The 22429-nt window shown below is 43.3% G+C and overlaps 1 protein-coding gene across 1 annotated transcript in view; it reads right to left on the reverse strand.

Moving 5' to 3' along the window:
* The window catches only part of EML1 (EMAP like 1), a 133374-nt gene that overhangs the window by 89261 nt on the left and 21684 nt on the right, over positions 1-22429 (reverse strand). The gene's annotated exons all lie outside the window — the stretch shown is intronic.

Raw genomic sequence — 22429 nt, forward strand, 5'->3', positions numbered from 1 at the left:
TATACAACTGCTCAGCCCTATCAACGACGACAATTCTGAACACTGCAAGTGTCCCAACTTTCTGATATCTGCCTGACAACCACTGAAGCAGAACCAAGAACAGTGGTCTTTCTGTGTTTGCTAACAATAAACGTTTGCATTCTTCGGGATATTGCTTGCTGCATAATCAGGGATTTGCCTTGTAAACCGGGGTGGTGGTAGCAGAATCAACGTAGCGGGACAGTGGGGAATTTGCAAAAGCTTCTGTCACCGGTGCAGCGGGCGTTATTCTTAGTAAGGAGGCATTTTAAATAATGAATTAAACTTCAGTCAGGTTTTTTTTTTAAAAAAAAACACTGCACAAAACCCCTGTATGACATACTTCCTTTTCATTTGGGTATACAGGCAGCGACTATTTTAGGCCCTTCTAATGTGACCCCTGATACTCCTGTGTTTTCCTGGCATTCCATCTCTCTTGCACACAAAACTGGTGTGAGCCTGGAACAAGCAGTAAGGGCTCCTAATGACCTGAATTTTACTTCTGCCCCAGACCCATTCCTAGTGTCTCTTGTTCCTTCGTATGCTATTTTCAAACACAGAAGAATGGCCATTGTTTTCTTAGCCTCGACACAATTAGCGCCAAACAAACAGTGCATCAATGAACAGAAGCATAAATCAGCAGCTTAATAAGCAAAGGCCCCCTTTTTTTTTCAGTCGAGGGGATGGTGCCAATTTGACACTCATCCCAGCTCACCAACCACTGGGTATCAAAGAGGTCACCCATCAGAAGACTCCAGTGAATGGCATGTTTCACAGTTCTGCTGCTTTACATTTCCCTTGGCTGCCATCCAAGACTCAGGAATAAAGGAAAGTCTTATGATTACAAAGGGCCAATGTGAGTCGCAGTTTGCAATTGTCACAGTGTGTGACGTTGTAGGGAAAAGATACAATTGGGCGGCAGAACAAGCTCATCTACCTTTCGCTTGTCACTTTGGCTGCAACCAAATTAGGAAGTTTACCGAAAATATCCTGCTCATCTATGTTTCACAAGTGCGGATAACCATCTGCAAACAGGTGTCGGGAAGAACCGCTGTGATCCTCTGGAATTGATTCCAGAGAAGTATGAATGCAAGCATTATAAATACAAATCGGCAAGCAAACCAGCTCAGTGTAAGGAGGGAAGGAAGGAGACAGAGAGTAAGAGAGCAGAGACTATGCATTAAATTCCTAGATGGCAGTGGCAGAAATGCCAAGAACCCAGGTTGAGGAGGTGGGAGGGCACGTAAAACAAGCAGCCGCTGAAGCAAAAAAAAAAGCCTGAGGAGAATTGAAGCTGAATATGAAGCCGTCAGGCATGAAAATGATTATCGCTTCAAAGGAAGCCTTGGAACAGGTAAAGTCAAAGATGAGGATACAAGCAGCTATTTCCGAGCAATTATTTATAATGACATCATTGCAAGCATTCAAAGAGGGACGTTGGCAGGTAGGAGCACGCCTTTCCGAATACTTGTGAGCAAGGTAGACTGCTGGCAACGTTGTGCTTGTCTCGATTGTGTAGGGTTCTGGCTCCATCTGTACTTTCCTCTGCCCCAGGACACTTTCCCCTCTGTGGAAATGATGTGCATTACATCAGTTTCCTGCCAGGGATTCTTGCGCTTGATTCTGGGATCACCCACTGTTGCCATCTTGACTTGTTTGGGGCCTTGGGGGAGGGGGTGGTGAATACTTGGAACACTTGCAAAAACTGAACCCCTTTGGGAAACATTTCAGATTTCATCCAGTCTTTCCTCCCTACCTTTTCCTATATCACCCTTAAGGCAGTTGTATAGAAAGTTAAAGGTAAAGGGGTAAAGGGACCCCTGCCCATTAGGTCCAGTCGTGGCCGACTCTGGGGTTGTGGCGCTCATCTTGCTTTATTGGCTGAGGGAGCCGGCGTACAGCTTCCGGGTCATTTGGCCAGCGTGACTAAGCCGCTTCTGCCGAACCAGAGCAGCGCATGGAAACACCGTTTACCTTCCTGCCCAAGCGGTACCTATTTATCTACTTGCACTCTGATGTGCTTTCGAACTGCTAGGTTGGCAGGAGCAGGGACTGAGCAACGGGAGCTCACCCCGTTGCGGGGATTCGAACCGCCAACCTTCTGATCGGCAAGTCCTGGGCTCTGTGATTTAACCCACAGCGCCACCCGCGTCCCTCTTGTATAGAAAGTTACTACTAAATAAATGATGACGACAATGAATTATTATTATTATTATTATTATTAAATTAAGTGTTATGTGTAATAATAATAATAATAATAATAATAATAGTTTCTTTAGGATGAAAACACTGGAGACTTTGCTTTAAAGCATTTGCTATGTTTACCAGTATAAACAAGCAGAGCCTATTGGAATAAACCAGTTTCCTTTCAAAAAAGGAAAGCAGACAAACCCCCCAGAAATCTGCACCTTCAGTTTCCACTAAATCTAGATGCAAGTTAAGTTCTGTTCTATCTTTCCCTGTCCATTCAAAGCCCAAACTGCTGTTTTTCATGTGCTCCCCTGAGATGATTAATGACTCAATGATGATGATAATAATAATAATAATTATAATATAATATATTAATTAATTGTTCTTTAGTTTCTTCAGGATGAAAACACTGGGGACTTACGGTCCTTTGAAGTATTTGCTAGATTTGCAAATATTAACGAGGAGAGCCTATTGGGATAAACCAGTTTTCTTTTAAAAACGAAAGAAAAAAAGGCAGCAAATAGATTTCCAGAGACCTATGAAAGTCTGTACCTTCGGTTTCTGCTAAGTCCAGCTATAACTCTCAGTTCTCCTGTTCTATTTTTCTCTGTCCATTCAAACCCCAAACTACTGTGTTTCACATGCCCCCTCCCTTGCAGATAATTTGTTTCAGATCCTACCCCCTGCAGGTGAAAATTAACAGTTTAGTTTTGTCCCTGACCACACATTCACAGTGATCAAGCCAGCCAAAACTCATAAATACAAGAAAAACAGTGTGACCGTGCGCCATCATATTGCTTCATGTCATTCCTGCTATCTGTTAATATTGTTTTCTCATTTCTGTATATTTAGCTGCATACGTCACCTTCATTATTTTTCTGTGGAGTTGTTGTTTTTAAGAAAAGAACAAGGGAGAAGAGGGAAAACCATAACCGCAAAAAAAAAAAAAAAAAAATTATTAAATGCAGTGTATTGAAACAAGGTCATTTCCTCGGGTGACAAAATTTTCTTTGGCTAGTTTTATTCCAGCAACTAAGAGAAATCCCCCCCTCCCCCCAAAGAAACAGATGCTTCTGTAATTTGCTGAGGCTACTCCAATAAAGAACATCATCTTAACTAAATGATCTCATTGAGGAAGGTGATGGGAGCAATAAATAGCTTGATGATGTAAACAAATAATGCGAGCCAAGCTTCAGTCTTTGGGAGGGGGGTGGTCTTGGGTGCGCTGAAACCCTGCCACAACTCAAAGTTTTTTGCCTTTCTACCAAGCAGTCACTATGGCAATGGGGAAATATTGTGATGTATAGGAATTATGAGGCTATGATTCAGAAAGAACAGAAAGAGCATTCAAAGTCTCATTGGGCAAATTGTACACCAGCATGTTTCAACAGCAATGCACAAATTCAGAGACGGCCGATATCCTAGTCCAGCTGCCTTTTATTTCATTTATTTATTCTATTCCATTTTTATACCACCTTTCCTTTAAGGAGTTCAAGGTGGCATGCATAGTCTCCTCCTCCCAACGACAACAACCCTGTAAAGTAGATTAAGCTGAGACTGAGTGTCTGGCCCAAGGTCACCCACTGAGTTTAATGGCTGAACAGGGATTTGAATCCTGATCTCCCTGGTCCTAGATGACAAAACTTTGATGGCAGAAAGTGAGAAGGAATTAAAGAACTCTTAATGAGAGTGAAAGAGGAGGGTGCAAAATATGGTCTGAAACTCAACATAAAAAAAACTAAGATCATGGCCACTGGCCCCATCACAACCTGGCAAATAGAAGATGAAGAAATGGAGGCAGTGACAGATTTTACCTTCTTGGGCTCCATGATCACTGCAGTCACGAAATTAAAAGACACCTACTTCTTGGGAGAAAAGCGATGACAAACCTAGACAGCATCTTAAAAAGCAGAGACATCACCTTGCTGACAAAAATCCATATAGTTAAAGCTATGGTTTTCTTAGTGATGTATGGAAGTGAGAGCTGGACCATAACAAGATGGTTGGACAGTGTTCTTGAAGCTACCAGCATGAGTTTGACCAAACTGCGGGAGGCAGTGGAAGACAGGAGTGCCTGGCGTGCTCTGGTCCATGGGGTCACGAAGAGTCAGACACGACTAAACGACTAAACAACAACAACAACAACTCCCTGGTCCTAGTCCAGCACTCTTGCCACTCTTACCACACTGTCTTATATTAAATCAGGCCAATAGCTGTTCTGGCTTAGGACTGTCTCCTCTCTGACTGACAGTGATTCTGCAAGGTCTCAGGAAGAGGTGTTTCCCAGCCCTGAGACCCCCCTGAGATCCTTTTAACTGGGGGTGCTGGAAGCTAAACTCGGGGAGACCCGATAGTAGGAAGTGATCTGCTTAGAAAATAACAGTCACCCAGTTCCAAGTCACTCAAGGCAACTTAGGAAACAAACAGCTAAAACCAACAATTAGAACATACACAAATATAACAAGAGCAGGAAAAGCAGGCATATATGCGGGTGGCGCTGTGGGTTAAACCACAGAGCCTGGGACTTGCCGATCAGAACATCAGCAGTTCGAATCCCCGTGACAGGGTGAGCTCCCGTTGCTCGGTCCCTGCTCCTGCCAACCTAGCAGTTCGAAAGCACGTCAAAGTGCAAGTAGATAAATAGGTACTGCTCCAGCGGGAAGGTAAACGGCGTTTCTGTGTGCTGCTCTTGTTCAACAGAAGCAGCTTAGTCATGCTGGCCACATGACTAAGCTGTACACCGGCTCCCGCGGCCAATAAAGCGAGATGAGTGCCGCAACCCCAGAGTTGGTCACGACTGGACCTAACGGTCAGGGGTCCCTTTACCTTTACTAGCCCAGCTGAAAACTATCAGGAGGGTTGAAGCAATCTCATCACTGCTTATGGCAGGTATAGCCACACACTCACTGCTTGTAAGACAGAAGCCAGGCAGGTGGGGAATAGCAGATTGGTGGGGTTGTACCATCGCTGAACCAGCATTTTGACATCCTGCAATGCCCTTATGGCTCTTAACCTTTTCCCGGGTCACTGAGAGACTTCTTTGCAGGAAATGGCTAATAAGCCAAATAACCCGTTATTCTTTCTGTGGTGTCATGGGTGTGCTACAAAGGGCACAGACAGAAAGAAGGTAGAGAGATTCGAGCACAGGCCTGTTCTTCTCATCCTCTAGCGACTTCAGCTGAACCCTGAACACATGCTTCCCAGTTCTGTGCACCTATAATCAAAAGTGTTCAATGGGACTCCCAGAATTAACTCCACCAATATATTGCCCACTACTCCATTCGTTCCACACCCATGCTCCCCAAGCAACAGTTTTGGTCACCTGTTTTCTCCCCAAACGTTTTTCTGGAGCCAGCCCTATGGATCTTACACCCAAGTCTGTGTGCTGTAGGTCTGGCACTTTAAATAAAGGGGCATGTCAGAAGTGGGGAACCTCCAGGTATTGCTGGTCTCCAATGCAACTAGAATGGCCAATGGCCAGGAATGCTGGGAACGACATTGAGAAGGTTTCTCAACTTTGGTGTATCCATTTAGTTAAGTACCGCTCTCTGGTTTCCATGACAGAGGATATGTAGACTGCAATGAAAAGGATGCTCAGATGAGCACTGTCTTAGGTTCACTTTTAATCGATCTCCTCTGCATCATTTTTGTACTTCTTTAAGTACAATAAAGAAGGACCATAAAGAAGGCTGATCGCCGAAGAATGGATGCTTTTGAATTATGGTGCTGGAGGAGACTCTTGAGAGTCCCGTGGACTGAAAGAAGGTCAAACCTATCCATTCTTAAGGAAATCAGCCCTGAGTGCTCACTGGAAGAACAGATCCTGAAGCTGAGGCTCCAATATTTGGCCACCTCATGAGAAGAGAAGACTCCCTGGAAAAGACCCTGATGTTGGGAAAGATGGAGGGCACAAGGAGAAGGGGACGACAGAGGACGAGATGGTTGGATAGTGTTCTTGAAGCTACCAGCATGAGTTTGACCAAACTGCGGGAGGCAGTGGAAGACAGGAGTGCCTGGTGTGCTCTGGTCCATGGGGTCACGAAGAGTTGGACACGACTAAACGACTAAACAACCACAACAACAACAAAGTACAATCTCCTACAATCAAAACCGTGCTTTATCTTTGTGTTTGGCCTCCTCTCTCACCCAAGAAACACTTCCTGTACTGGAATGGTGCAACTGTCTCTTCTCTTTTTTTGGTTCATATCCCATGGGTGAGTCGTACTCCCCCCCCCCCCCACTGCTTTTCCAGCTTAAGTTCCGCACTCCCTGGTGTGGCCTTTTCATGAGCCTGTCGCCAAGGGAAACTGTCTGATCCCACCTCCCATGGGGTTTGGTGGCAGAAGGTACAACGGAGCCCCTTTGGCATCAATATGATTATACAAGTATTCCTCCAACTCAAAATGACCAGCCATCAGGACTGTTGCCCGGCAACACGAAACTCTAGTGCAAACTGGGAGCTTCATTAATCTTTTAAAATACTGTATTTTGCCTTGCCGACTCATAAATAATGGATGCCGATTTGGGGGCATCCTTGCAATGTGCCCATTGGCATCTCAACAGGAAGCAAGTCAATTATAGCCCACCCGAAACCAAAAACCAACCCTGATTTTTACTTGATTTTTGCTTTGAACCATATTCTGTTCAATACATGGATTGTGGTTGCGTGTTCAAACCACAGAGGGGGTGTTTTGAGGTTACATCGTGAAGATAACCACTCTTCCTTGACTAAATCATGCAGTCAAGTCACCTATTGTTGGAGGGGGGGGCTATTTTAAACTTATATTGCACCACCCATCACAAAATAAACAGTGAATTTGTTCTGCTTGCTGCACAGGTTACAAACACTTACAATTTCTCTCCAGATAAGAATGTAACCAGTGCTTCCACTTTCATGCGGAAACAGAAATAGCTACCATGTTCTCAGCTATGCAGGGGCAGAGGGTTAAAATAGCTCCAAGTTTACAATTAAGATTTATTTGATTTCTTACAATAATTTACATTCACGGCAATAGGGTGATAGGAAAAGGGGAAAGGGATAGAGACACACTCTCATATTGTCCTGTAACCACAGTTTCCCGGGGTCTACCTTGGAGGCTATTTAGCTAATGGTTCATTAGGCTCGTGTTTACAGCACTGTTTCTATTGAACCTTAGGGTTCTATCAGAACAGTACTTAAGAGTCCCACTTAAAATTAAAATAATTAATTTAGATGTAGCAGTGTCTATAAGAATACATCCCCACCAATAGCAATGTTTAATTGAACGCAACGCCCACTGTTGGACATAACCATCCTGGCTTGCTAAACAATGGTTTAGGAAGGTGTGAATGAGCTTTGGGTCCACATGCTCCTGTTATTGTTGTTTGTTGAATATATATATTGCCCTATACCTGGAGGTCTCAGGGCGCTTCACTTCAGTGCAGCAATTTCCGTTATAATAAGCCATGGCTCCTTTTTATATCCAAAATGGGAAAGTGTGATTTAATTGCGGTTTACTAACTAGGATCTCAAACCAGGATCAATCCTTTCCTAGTTTAAGATCCTAGCTGAAGAATTTCTCCCCAAGGAGAAACATTCAATTCAGCATTCCATGCTATTTTTGCACATGCCATCTATCTATCTATCTATCTATCTATCTATCTATCTATCTATCTATCATCTATCTATATCTCTATCTATATCTATCTATCTATCTATCTATCTATCTATCTATCTATCTATCTATCTATCATCTATCTATCATCTATCTATCTATCTATCTATCATCTATCTATATCTCTATCTCTATCTATCTATCTATCTATCTATCTATCTATCTATCTATCTATCTATCATCTATCTATCTCTATCTATCTATCTATCTATCTATCTATCTATCTATCTATCTATCTATCTACCTCTATCTATCTATCTATCTATATCTATCTATCTATCTATCTATCTATCTATCTATCTATCTATCTATCTATCTATCATCTATCTATCATCTATCTATCATCTATCTATCTATCTATCTATCTATCTATCTATCTATCTATCATCTATCTATCATCATCTATCTATCTATTTATCTATCTGTCTATCTATCTAGTATACAACTCAGTTGCCAAAGTGGATTCTAAGCAGTTTACAAGTGTAAAATCCAATGACAAAAATACATACAAACACCCATGATTAAAGCAGACAATGAAACTGTTCCTTCAAATGCTATAAAAATAAACATGTGCAATGAAAAATGTGTGATAAAGTAAGCCCATTAAAAAAAACAGCATGACAATTTTAGATGGAATTTAGGAGAGAGCATAGAGAGTTAGCATCCTGTATGGGTAACAGCTGCTAGGATAATATATGCAAAAAAGAAAAAAGTGGAGGCAAGCGGGTATTTGCCTCCTATCAGAGAATGGTAGGAGAAGGTCTGGGAATTTGCTACAATGGCAAAAACAGCTTATTATATTAGAAGTAGACAATGAGAGAGAGAGAGAGAGAGAGAGAACATATTTATGAGGAAATGGATAAAACTTTGTTCAGCGTAACAGGACCAGGAAATAAGTCCCAAATATAGATTATGGATTTATAGTATTCTGAATATAAAAAACCATCAGTGGCTTTGCTGTTGTTTTTGCCTATAATTCTGTCTTCTTTTTTTTTAGGGGCGTTAGACATCTCTCTTCATGTTCATACAATTAATTATAAGTAAACAAAATAATAGATGAAATTTTAGTGGGAATGGCTTCCACTCTTCCTCAATTTTATGTTTTTGGCTTGCCTTTTCTTTTGTTCTTAAGGGTGCTATTGGTTTGAGGGAGAATATTAAACATGTATTTATAGCACTTTTCAGTCTGATGAAGGGCAGTTGTGCTTTATTTTTATTTCAAACATTTCATAATAAATTGGTAGGAGTTCCCCTGCTTTTTTTGAGCTGGGATATGTTGGGAATGGGTCAAATATAACCAAACGCCACACCCTGCCTAAGGCCAGGCTTTCCTCCTGCCAGCCTCTGTGGATTAACCCAAAGAATCCATGCCACGGTATAAATCATTCAGAGAAATAAGTACACCACAGAAAAAGTGTCCAGGTCAACAGGATTCTCTCCCTATTCCTTCTCTCAAATTAATGCTGATATTTACGAGAAGTTTAATTTTCAAAGACAGCATTCTTTCATTTAAACTGAGATGCCTCCGTTGGATCACTGCACCCTGTGAATCAAATTTCCACAAATGCCCCCAAAGTATTTTAGGATCCAGATAATCTCACAATGCAGAATGCAAAATAGCCAGTCATCTCCCTTCCCCCCCCCCCTATATATTCCCAGGCAATCTCTTGCGAGTCAATTAGCTGGAGAATGTAATTGTCACAAGAAAGCTCATTTTCATTCATCTGAATTACCATATTCACGGTAAATAAAGTTCTGGTGGAATCCAGGGCTGTCCCATTGTTTTTAAAGCTGCAAACCTAACCCCAGAAGGCTGATTGCTGAAGAACTGATGCTTTTAAATTGCGGTGCTGGAGGAGACTCTTGAGAGTCCCATGGACTGCAAGAAGATCAAACATATCCATTCTGAAGGAAATCAGCCCTGAGTGCTCACTGGAAGGGCAGATCCTGAAGCTGAGGCTCCAATACTTTGGCCAACCTCATGAGAAGAGACGACTCCCTGGAAAAGACCCTGATGTTGGGAAAGATTGAGGGCACAAGGAGAAGGGGATGACAGAGGGCAAGATGGTTGGACAGTGTTCTCAAAGCTACTAACATGAGTTTGACCAAACTATGGGAGGCAGTGGAAGACAGGAGTACCTTGCATGCTCTGGTCCATGGGGTCACGAAGAGTCGGACATGACTAAACAACAACAACCCCACTTACCTCGAAGTAAGCCCCATTGATTTAATTAGGACTTACTTCTGAGTAGGCATGGTTAGGACTGTGCTGTGTTGTCGCTGAACTTTTCCCTGGCAAACGAAAATGGCTTTGCTTTATTATTTGTGTTGAATTGGGAAATCAGTTAGCTACTGGCAGCCATGTACATGCATACCCTTTCTAGCACTGGTAGAATGCCTGGAGCACAATACTCTAGGCACAAAGGTGCCAATTAATGGAAGACAATTCAAGCTCACATCTCTGTTATAACCAAGGGCAGCGGTTGTACTCAGGTAGCTTATCTCACCCTTTGCAATTACTGCTTGTTGTAGAAACAACATAGCAACTGATATTCAAAGAGCCAAAGCGCGGTGTGTGAAAAATTAGTCCTGTACTGGGAAGATCTGCATCCTAGGGATCAGAGAAGTCCATTTGCAGAAGAAGAGGAGGAAGAAACAGGCAATGCTTTTCATGTGAGCAATTATTGCACTGAAGAGAGGGGGTGTAGATTTAGATAAACTCCCCTCTGAAAAGCTGGTTTTCCACACTTGCCACACTCCCTCTGTATTTCGCATTCACAGTGGGTTGGCCTACTTCTTAAAATATTTGAATGCCTTGTGAATAATGCATGAGGAAAGAGATTTATGCATATTCATAATAATCACTGCTTGGCAAGGATGTTGAGAGATAGCACTGTTGAGGGCTAATGTTTAGAAGTATGGATGGTGAAAATATTGATGTGCTAGATGATGATAGCATTGAGAGGAATTTGATAGCATTCAATATACACATGCGCACACAGTAATATCCAACCCGCTGCCTGCTAAGGATCTGCTTACAGCTGTGACTGTTATTAAAAATTAGCCCTGGCCATATGTTGAAAAACAGAACAAACGGAAACCTTCTGGGAATCGTGATTTTCTGGAAAATCCCATTACAGCCCAGACCTGGACACATTGTTCTTCGATCATTTCAGTTGTTCTCCTTATATTTAACAAATGCAGAACAAATGCAAAGTGGAAATCAGTGACTATGTTTATTTTTATGTGTATCTCAGAGTTCAAGCACTAATTTCAGGCTGTGCAAGGGCCCAACCGAACAGCTACTGCCAACCAACATGTCCCCTTCGCGCCTCCCTGGTAATGTCTTGTAAAAGAAACATGCCCTGTGAAATCATTCTGCTCATCATTTCCACCATTCCCACTCCAGTTCATTGGCCATCACTTGCAAGGTTTGGAGAAATGTTGGGTATAACATGCCATGCATTTCTTTTACCAGGCAGTATTGGGGACATGTGGGACACGGGTGGCGCTGTGGGTTAAACCACAGAGCCTAGGACTTGCTGATCAGAAGGTCGGCAGTTCGAATCCCTGCGATGCAGTGAGCTCCCGTTGCTCGGTCCCTGCTCCTGCCAACCTAGCAGTTCAAAAGCATGTCAAAGTGCAAGTAGATAAATAGGTATCACTCCGGCGGGAAGGTAAACGGCGTTTCCGTGCGCTGCTCTGGTTCGCCAGAAGCGGCTTAGTCATGCTGATCACATGACCCAGAAGCTGTACGCCGACTCCCTTGGCCAATAAAGCGAGATGAGTGCCGCAACCCCAGAGTTGGTCACGACTGGACCTAATGGTCAGGGATCCCTTTACCTTTACTTTTATTGGGGACATGTAAGGGAGATGTAATTCCACAGCAGCAAAATACATCATGGCCTTGAGACACACAACATACACACACAAAAAGCATTCGTGCAATTTTCAGGAGTTGGTGCGGAATCCCCTGAAGGGTCATAGGTCAGTGGCAGAACACCTGCTTGGCATGCAGAAGGTCCCAAATTCAATGCCTGGCATCTCCAGGTAGGGCTGGGATTCTGGGCTCTGACTCTGGCTTTGTCCAGACTTCCTTTTGCACCAGACATTCCAGGCACAGTTTCCAGATCTGTGTCCGAGCTTTCATTATTATTTTTGTCCCGCCACTGTCCCCAGGAAAACCTGCTGTTCACCGCTGAATCAGAATAAATGGCCATCCACGGAAAGCCCAATTACTGTTTGCTCCCATTCAGCAGTAAACAGTGGGTTTTCCTGGGGAAAACGGTGGGGCAAAAAAAGAGAATGCTGCTTGAACCTGGAACCTGGAAAGTGTAGTGCAAAAGGAAGTCCGGCTGAGCCCTCAATAGAAGTCATATTTCTATGATCTCTCTGGATGCCTTGCATCTCCTTGGTTTGAGAGATGGTGGTTGGGCCTGAACCTGCCAAGAAGTTTTCACTCAGGCACATCCTATTGTCACAGCAATTAATGTAAAAAGGTAAAGGGACCCCTGACCATTAGGTCCAGTCGTGGCCGACTCTGGGGTTGCGGCGCTCATCTCGCTTTTGCCTTTACCTTTTATGCTTCTGATTCTCAGCAGCTGATATTCAGAGACATTCCACTTGTAGCGGATGCCCCGGTGGGATAAATGAGATACAGAAATATCACCCACTCTAAACCTTTGGGGGCATTAATCTAAATTAATAGCACTAGATAATAATGTCAGAGTCAGCTCCCCTCAGTATTTGAAAGGACAGCCCGGCTAGCATTTCATACATATCAACAGCAAGGCAGCCAGATAACATGTGCACATCTCCTCCTAAATCTGCTTCTATATATAGAATTCATCGTCAGGCTTTACCTTTCCAAGTATAAGTTTATGGGGAAAGACAATGGAGCTATTTAATTTGCATGGATTAGTCACAGCACGAAACCCAGCCTTTATGGCCTTTCAATGAGGCTAAGACACTAGATTAGATTTCCTTCACTAGCTGCTGAAACCACACACACATACGCGTTTCTTGCTTTGCACTCTTAATACAATAAACAGAAATGAGACACATTAAAAATAAAAAAAAGCTACAACCAATGCTTTGTTTTTCTCATTACCACTCGAAAGTACAGCTGTTTACAGCCCTGCCAGTGGCTGAAGCAAACCCTTCTTATTAGGCAGAAGTAAGCCATTAATGCCATTACAGCTTGGCTCGGATTTACAGCCTTTTTTCCCCTACAGCCACCTGTCCAGCTTTTCTAATTATCCTGAAGGAGCAGAAAAGCTTCTTCTTGCCTTCAGTACAAGCTAAAAAAGGGTTCCTTCTTCTGAAACGATAATACTTAAGAAAAACGGCTTTGTCGCCTCAACACAATGGCAAAGATTAAACCAACTTTACTAAATATCTGCCTCTCCTCTTTCTGATTCCCTTTCCCACACTGCCTGCTCTTCTGACGTAATGGTTTTGCTGCCAAGGGGAGGGTTATTTTGGATGCTTGCATATCAAGTGATTTCAAATGAAGTTTTTGTTCACATAGCTATCTTGGGGATGACCCTATGTGCCACACTGGAAGTCCAAAATAGTCCCAGTTCATGAAATCATCCTTGGGTTAAGTTGCACGGGTGACCCATTCTGACAAAATATTTTCATGCATTGCGATGGGCAGGGGGTCCGAAATGCATTCCTGGAGTACATAATATTAACTTGGAATGGATCCCTCCTCTCTCTCTTTCCCACTTTGTATTCCAACAGTGGAAACAAGGAAATGGAAATGAACTTGCCATGTAATATCCCTAGCCCAGTGACCAAAGTCCCCTTAACCAACATCCAGCCCAAAATGAACAGACTTAGCAACAAATCCACGAAGAGATGCAATACAGAATAACTAAGAGAAAGAAGAAGAGACCTGCCAAGCTGTCAGAAGGTCCAATGTGATCCATCTGCAATGGCTCTTCTGGAATAGATTTCATGTTCGTCCCCAACGCTTCAGAGGCTGGGGGCAGCGGGTGCCCAGTATTCAAAGAACTTTGCATGAGAGACGGCTGGCTCTTTTTCCTGCTTTATACTTATGTAAAGGTTGCAATGATAGTGGGGCTGAAAACACACACACACTCTTTCTCTAAATTAACTGAGCCTCCTTTAAGCCATGGCATTAAGGTGATGTCGTAAGAAGCAGCTTACCATGCCAAGGTCATTGGAAAAGGAGAGTTCCCCTACGCATTCCAGGCCTGCAGTAAACCAATTTGCAGGCTGAAGGACGTTTCGTTGGCTGACTCCCGCCTACGTGAAAACTTTGGAAACTGCTGTGGTACTGACTGGAAAGATGCACAGCTTTGCCTATCAGTGCAAATAGGTATGGTTTGCCTAATCCTCTTTCAAAGCTGCCTAACTAGGTGGCTGGGACCATGTCTTAGGGTAGAGAATTACATAGTTTTGCAATGCACGGTGTGAAGCGCTAGGACACAACAACACCATACATTTGAAGCACATTTAAAGCACATGGCTTCCCACCAAAAAATCCTGGGAACTGTAGTTTGCTCAGTGTGCTGGGAATTGTAGCTCAGTGAGGGTTAAACTACATTTCCATGACGGGGACGGGGGGAGTCCTGTGCATTAAATGTGCTTGAAATGAATGGTATAAATGTGACCTTAACTTCCTTTCGTCTGTCCTGATCTTCACCTGATGACTCCAAGATCTAGTCTTGTGCATGAGTTTTTCTGTCTACTCTCTTTTCTACAGCCTGTGTGCAATTTTATACACCTCTGTCATGTGTCCACCTTACTTGTCTTTCCCCTGAACTTAAAAGCTTCAAACGGCATAACCTTTCCAGGCGTTCAAAGATACTCATTTAGCAGAGTACAATGCAGCGTACATTAGATTTCACAGATCTCACCAGCACTCACCAAGGACTGATTCCTGGGCATATCTATACCATACTCTACAACATTCCTCAGACAAAATAGAGACATTCTCACTCCACCCCCCCAACTGACCCTCCTCAACCACCCCCATTCCTGCCGCAGAGCATTTCCACCACCCCAACGCCAACAGGACACAGCACAACACAAATTTGCAATGTGGGAAGACCCTCGGTTGTCACAGACATCTAAAACGTTGAGCCAATATGTTTGTGTTCTACAACGCCTAGCATAAAACTGAATTCCAGCTCATGTTAACACAGGCTGGGTTACCTGCCACACCTTGGGTTTTAATTTTATTTTATTTTTAGGCAACAGTGGTTTTGACTTTGCATATAGTTTGATGTATGAAAACAAATGAGCAAGGTAAGGTTTTTCCATTCCCACCCTTCCAAAGCTGCCACTTTAGACCATCCAGGTGACTAAAAAAAAGAGAGTGAAAGCAGCGGGTAGCAGGTGCCTAACACTCCAAATGGATTAAAAGTTATGCTGTTGCTTGCTTACTCAGATGAGGGTCAATTTATAAATGCTTTTGGGGGAACAGTTTTGCAATGCCACTTTTCCTGTGTCATCCCAGGACTTTATTATCAAACGGCAAGCACTGGCTGCCCATATCCTACCAGCCCAGGTTCAGGGTGCCCTGAAAAATGTGAGTCCCGGATACCTGACATCCAAGATTGATCTCTGGGATCATCCAAAGGAGTGCTGTCAGTTTTCCATCATGCATCAGAAACCCAGCTGGCTCCAACCCAGAAGTCAGGCGTGCTCTTGCAGCAGAGATTCACGAGGCATCCTTGCTTCTAACTTTCAGACATCTCTTGAAGACCTTTTTTGTGTAGACAGGCCTTTAAGTATTTCACTGTATGTTTTCCCTCGGAGGAGTAAACAGTAGCTTTAGGGGGTGGATCAGGATTAAGAACCAGTGCACATGGAAGAGTTAAATCTTCCCTTTCACAAAACCAGTGGCGGCAACACCAACAATGCATCCTCTGATGATCATAAGGCCCATGATGTTTGATACTGGGTAAGGTCCTTGACAGACAGAAATTTGAAGTCCTTTTTGTTTTATTTCCCTTTCCCTTTCCCTTTTTCCCTTTCCCTTTTTCCCTTTCCTTTCCTCTGGCCATTATTGGGGTCCAAGGATTACATTGTAAAGGTAAAGGACCCCTGGACGGTTACGTCTAGTTAAAGGTGACTATGGGGTGCGGCGCTCATCTCGCTTTCAGGCTGAGGGAGCCAGTGTTTGTCCACAGACAGCTTTCCGGGTCATGTGGCCAGCATGACTAAACGGCATATGGAGCAACAGAACACTGTGACGGAAACCAGAGCACATGGAAACATCGTTTAGCTTCCCGCCACAGCGGTACCTATTCATCTACTTGCACTGGTGTGCTTTCGAACTGCTAGGTTGGCAGCAGCTGGACAAAGCAACGGGAGCTCACCACCGTCGTGGGGCTTCGAACCGCCAACCTTCTGATCGGCAAGCCCAAGAGGCTTGGTGGTTTAGCCCACAGCACCACCCACCGGGATGGAAGGACCCTGAGTGAGAAGCAGGGAAGAGAAGACCTTCCAGGGTGAAAGACTGGGAGAAGAAAGGAAAGCTCCCAAGTGAGAGGAGCTGGGAAGGTCTACCACTTTCTCTGTGAAACAACGGTGAACCTTGGAGAGAGGAGACTGCCTTTTTTCTTCTCTTGCATTCCCTGCTTTTTGTTTAGATTAGCTTCTTTTATCTTATTGTATTAAGAAGCAGCTTTAATAAAACCTTATGGGGGAAAGAGATACTGGGAGATGTGCTCTTTTAGGTACTTGGGTGTCAAGCTGCTTAGGGCTTTGTGGACAAGTGCTAATGACTTGAATTGCCTGGGAGCTCACTAGCAGCCAGTGCAACACTTTTCAGCACATTCCATTGGGCTGCCTCACTCACAAACCTAGCAAAGGCACTTTGTGCTAGCCTACGGTTCTCCAGACTATCTTCAAGGGCAGCCCCACATAAAGCACATTGCAGTAGCACTACTGTGCATTATAACAAGGTAAATCATGCGAGTGGTCTGTGTGAGTAGCATGTCTTTGTGGGAGAGAACCTATAGAACAGCACAGAAGTAACAACTGCGAGCAGGAGGGATATTCTGCGTCCACAGAAGTTGCTTCTACGTTATTCTTCCACGTTACCTCCTCTTACATTGACATTGTTTATATCACTAGGCCATTAAAGCGAACTGGTTACACACAAAAATGGCCAGTTATTATAACAGATGAGTAAGATCTTAGTCATTGCCATTTTTTTTTACAAGAGGGAACTGTGTTCCATCCAGCATGAGGGGGTGTAAGTAATGTTTACAATGCAAGAGGAATTATATCATTTTTTGAGGGCCAGCCAGTTGCAACGGAATGGCTGTGCTCAGTGTGCTATTGGAAAGAGCTTTTTGGAAGGTTTCATGTGCATTTTGTTGGAAGTTGCTCAACTGTGATCACAGGAGCAAAGGCTGGATTCCCAGATCTAAATATCAGGCTTATCTTTTAGAAAGTTCCGTGCATAACCAAGTCTGATCAAAACCCATAATGTGACCCCTAATATTTCAGGAACACAGAAATGCTGCATTCATTTTTCTATTTACCCAGGAAAAAAAACCCACAACGGTAAAATCTTTGAATGCATTTAAATTAAAATTCCTTCTTCCTCCTACACCTTATTTTCTTTTTCTTTTTCTTCTGCAGCAATGGTGATGCAAGTCGCTTCCGGATGATCTGTTTGGTGAGCATTCATCCTGATTTGTTCGCGCAAAGTTTGCAGGGATCTTAGATGACGTTGGCTATTTATGGAGTATTCATTCCTATTTGTTTGCGGGGAGCTTACACAATTGTGCATTGGGCGTCATCTCACACTTTCAAGTGCATTTTCCCTATCACTTTCTTATCGTGAAAAGTATGATTTGCAGTGAAATGGTTTGTTGTCCAAGAGCACCAGTTCAGCATTAACTGCACAACCTGAATTTGACAGTATGTGGCTGAATCCCACCTGAACCCTACCTGTCAATCTCCTGTGGCACCCAGAGCCAGACACAGACCCACACTTGGAGTGCTGTGTCCAGTTTGGGTCCCCACAATTTAAGAAGGATATTGACATGCTGGGATGTGTGTAGTGGAGGAAGCCCAAGATGATAATCAGTAGTGGGAGTTGGGTATGCTTAGCCTGGATAAGGTGAGACTGAGAGGAGATATGATAGCCACTTTCAATTATCTAAAGGGCTGTCAAATGGAAGATGGAGCAAGTCTGATTTCTCCTGCTCTGGAGGGTAGGACCTGGACCAGAGACTGAACCTTCTGCATGTGTGTGTGTGCACACCTTCCTTTGGCCACTCCCAAATAACTTCCGTCTCCAGGACATTCCAGATAAACATCAGAAAGAACTTTCTGACAGTAAGAGCTCTTTGACAATGGAACAGTCTCCTTCAGGAGGTTGTGGACTCTCCTTCCTTGGAGGTTTTTAAGCAGAGGTTGGATGGTCACCTGTTATGGATGCTTTAGTTGAGATTCCTGTATTGCAGGAGGTTGGACTAGATGACTCTTGGGGTCCCTTCCAACTCGAAGATTCTACTATAACAGTGACAGTTTTGAAGTGTCCTCAGCTATAGGCAATTGATCTCTTTCAATAAACCCATTCAGAAGAGCTCTGAATCTTCCTGGAGAGGGGAGGCATTTACCAAGGTGCAACTCTGGGCCGGCCCACCCATGAGGTAAGGTGAGGTGCCTTGGGTGGCAGGATCCACAAGGGCAGCAGATCCGGATGTAGATATTTATTGTCCCCTTGTTCCTGATGTAGATCTTCACTCACTCCTTCTTCCCTGGTGGGGACAGTGGGTGCCATATTGTGGTTTGCCTCAGGTGACAAAATGCCTTGGGCCAGCCCTGGTGCAACTGCATGTTATCCAGTAGGGGATGAGCCTGATGCCCTAAGGGAAGTTTGGGGGTGTGTGAATCATAATCTAACTGTGAATTTAGCTAAAACACAAGGTGGGGCAGGGAACTCAAGCAACGACTGTTGCAGATGTTCAGGTTTGCCAGTATGAACTACAAATGTCTGCTTTAAGTGTGGGGGGTTTCTGTGGTTAATTCTGACCATGTGAGCATTATCTCTATGATCTTTCAGTAAAGGCACATTTAGCAAAATTAGCACCGAGTAAATCTTAAGCTGATGTGACTTCAGCCTAAATGGAGTCAGCTGGAATGAGTAATGCCTTGTATATCCTTTGGCTGAAAGTAGAGATGAGAACAGGGTGAGGGAGGAGAGAAAGACGGTGGGCTGGTTTTCCCCCTGAGCAATCAGAACCTCATGAGGTGATGTGAGTCAGAACATTTCATGTGGATAAAAAGCTTTAAGAAAGGAAGCTTTGTCCCTCTATAACGGTGGGTGATTAAGCCTCTACAATCTATAATAGTGGGGCTGGCTCAGTGAGGTACGTAATTTGAAAGAGCGGTATCATGTTCACCAGTGCAGAGGGAAGTTTCACAATGGGGTCTTTTATTTTACAGTACATACCTGTTCACAGTGATGGTGTATCCTGGCACCCTGATGCAAAAGCCAGTGGCACCAACAATGAACGCCAGTGCCAGGGTTTTCACCTTTGGAATCGCTATATGTATTGCTCTTGTTCTCACTACATACAAGCGAAAGGTCAGTACAAGGATGGGGGAATTGCTGCATTCAAAGTGGGTAGCTATGCTTAGTTACGACTTTTTTGAAGGGCTAGATTAAAAGTATGCCCACTGATTCATAAAAGTATGGTTGTCCACTTATATCTATGGGTATTAGGGCAGTATACAAATATATTATAGTAATAGTAATAATAATAATAATAATAATACTGCACTGACTTACTCTTCTAAAGGCATAGTCACAGTGGCCAGTTGAAAAGTTGGCAATCCTAAAGGACAAATGTTATAGCTAATTGTACGGTTAGGTGACTTTAGACTCTGGGATTAACCTTGTGCAGTGGGGCTTGTTTGGATGGTAAAGTGTATGACTTCACTTACTGCAAAATGTCAGCCCTCCTGGTGTGTGTGGCCTTGTGAAAACCAGCCTAAATCTCTGGCTGTTGTGGACTCCCACTCCCATCAGCCTTAGTCAGGGTGGCCAGCTGCCAGGGATGATGGGAAGTATAGTCCTAAAGGATCTACCTTGGCTTCCAGTACGTTACCAAGCACAATTCAAAGTGCTGGTGCTGACCGTTAAAGCCCTAAACGACTTCAGCCCTGTATACCTGAAGGAGCATCACCCCCATCGTCCAGACCAGACACTGAGGTCCAGCTCCAAGGGCCTTCTGGTGGTTCCCTCACTGCAAGAAGTGAAGCTGCAGGGAACCAGGCAGGAGGACTTCTCGGTAGTGGCACCTGCCCTGTGGAACGTCCTTCTGTCAGATGGAAAGGAGATAAAAGAGCGACGAGGAAGTTAAATCGGTTATGATAAAATGGGCCAGGGATTTTGGATATAATATACAAATGGATGATTGGATTAAATTATGGAATGAAAACATGAAATTTACTGCAGGTACAGCGTTAAAAGAGAATATAATGAAAATGATGTATAGATGGTACATTACACCGGTAAAACTTGCAAAAATGTATAAAACATGTAAGAAATGTTGGAAATGTAAAGAAAAGGATGGTACTTTTTATCATATGTGGTGGGAATGTAAAAAAGTGAAGAGCTTCTGGGAACTGATCTATAATGAACTGAAGAAAATGTTGAAATATACATTTGCTAAGAAACCAGAGGCTTTTCTTTTAGGAATTATAGGAAATGAAATAAATAGAAAGGATTGTAAACTTTTCCAATATGCAGTAACAGCGGCGAGAATACTACTGGCCCAGAACTGGAAACAAGAACAAGTACCAACAATAGAGGAGTGGAAAACAAAGTTGATGGACTATGCAGAACTGGACAAATTGACAGGGAAGATTAGATATCTACGAGATCAAAAGTTTATCAAGGACTGGAAAAAGTTGGTGGACTATTGGGAAGGTATAAGTGATAGAGAAATAATGTTAGTGGCATTAAAAGAAGCTCTGTAAAGGTTAAAGAAATATTGCAAAAAAGAAAAATAGGTTTCAAATGGTTTTCGAAAGGCAATAGTGAATTTAAGAACTATGTACTTAAAAATTAAATTTGGATGATTGTCAGAGAGGCTGAGGGAAGTCCAAAATTGGAAAATCTGTTAAAGTTGAAAATGTGATGTGTTATGTATTCTTTTTGTGGAAATTAATAAAAAATTATATTAAAAAAAAGGAAAGGAGATAAAAGAACTACACAACTTTTGGAAGACATCTGAAGGCAGTCCTGTATCAGGAAGTTTTTAATGTTTGATGTTATATTATGTTTTTAGATGAGTTGGAAGCCACCCAGAGTGGCTGGGTAAACCCAGCCAGATGGGCAGGATATAAAAAATAAAGTTCTTGTTGTTGTTATCTGGAGGGCTATAGGTTTGCCACTCCTGGTTTAAAGGCTGCCCATGTAGCTGGCCTTCATTACTGAACTATTTGCATATCCCTGTCTTTAATGTATAGTAACCAGCCATTGAAAGGAAAACCTGGGTTATTCTCATGCGCTGTGTGCCCACTGCAGCAGGAAAACAATATTTTCATGTCCTTTTCTGCCATCCAGACTGCAGAAATGTCCTAGTGATGAAAAATGGTGCCACGGCTATTGTGAGGGCTAATGAAAGGAAAATGAAATAGAATCCATCTTCCTTGAGAGGCACCTGTAATGTGCATCAAGAAATGAACACTGCTAATTTATATACAGTGTCTGGCATGACAAGGATGTCAGAAATGGGACCAATTTCATTTTATCCTACTTTACAGTAATTTGCAGAGCTGCGAATTAAATCCTGGTCAACACCCTTCGTTATCTATGCGGAGAGAGGGGTTTTGTCAAGGGAAGGTTCACACAAGGAATTATTTTGTCCTTCTTCTGTAAACAAATTCCTTTCCTTCTTGCTTTTAAATGTAAAGAAATCCATGGGATAGGTGCAAAGAAGCTTATGGCGTTTGCTCTGGGGCTTCCAAGTCCCTGGTTTTCACCTCAGCTTCCCACATATAAAAGCCCGTTGGACCATTTCCTGAAAAGCTGGTTCAGAATGAGTGTGTCAGAAGGTTCCTCCTGAAGTGACCTTTGATACTGCAAGTGGAGCTTCAGTTACAATGGGAACTCCACAAGTACTGGAGTGCACACATGGGGCTCTTCAGAAAGAGACCCTGAGGATCATCTAGTCCAACCCCCTGCAATGCAGGAATCTTAACTAAAGCATCCATCGCTCCAGCAACATATCTCTATTTCCTCGCATCCAGAAACGCAGGAAGGGCTTTCACTCTTGCTAGAAGCTCGGCCTTGCCCTCACCGGTTCTGGAAGGCTCCTATAGAAGAGTCCCGTACGCACAGAGACTTTGCGCCTGCCCATTAGGGGAAATAGGAAGCCCCAAACATATATTTTTTAGATGTCCTTTTTATGTTGAGATTCGTAGTGACACCATTGATCCTTTGCTGAAGAGGCTCGCCGATCTTTCAGACAAGTCTAAACTTAATTCTCTCCTCTTAGGCAAAGATCACAAGAAGTCCTGGCTGGTAGCCAGATTCTGCGCCCAGATTTGTAGGCACAGAT

Source organism: Podarcis erhardii (genome assembly GCF_964252035.2).
Source record: "Podarcis erhardii genome assembly, chromosome: 1".
Lineage (NCBI taxonomy): Eukaryota > Metazoa > Chordata > Lepidosauria > Squamata > Lacertidae > Podarcis > Podarcis erhardii.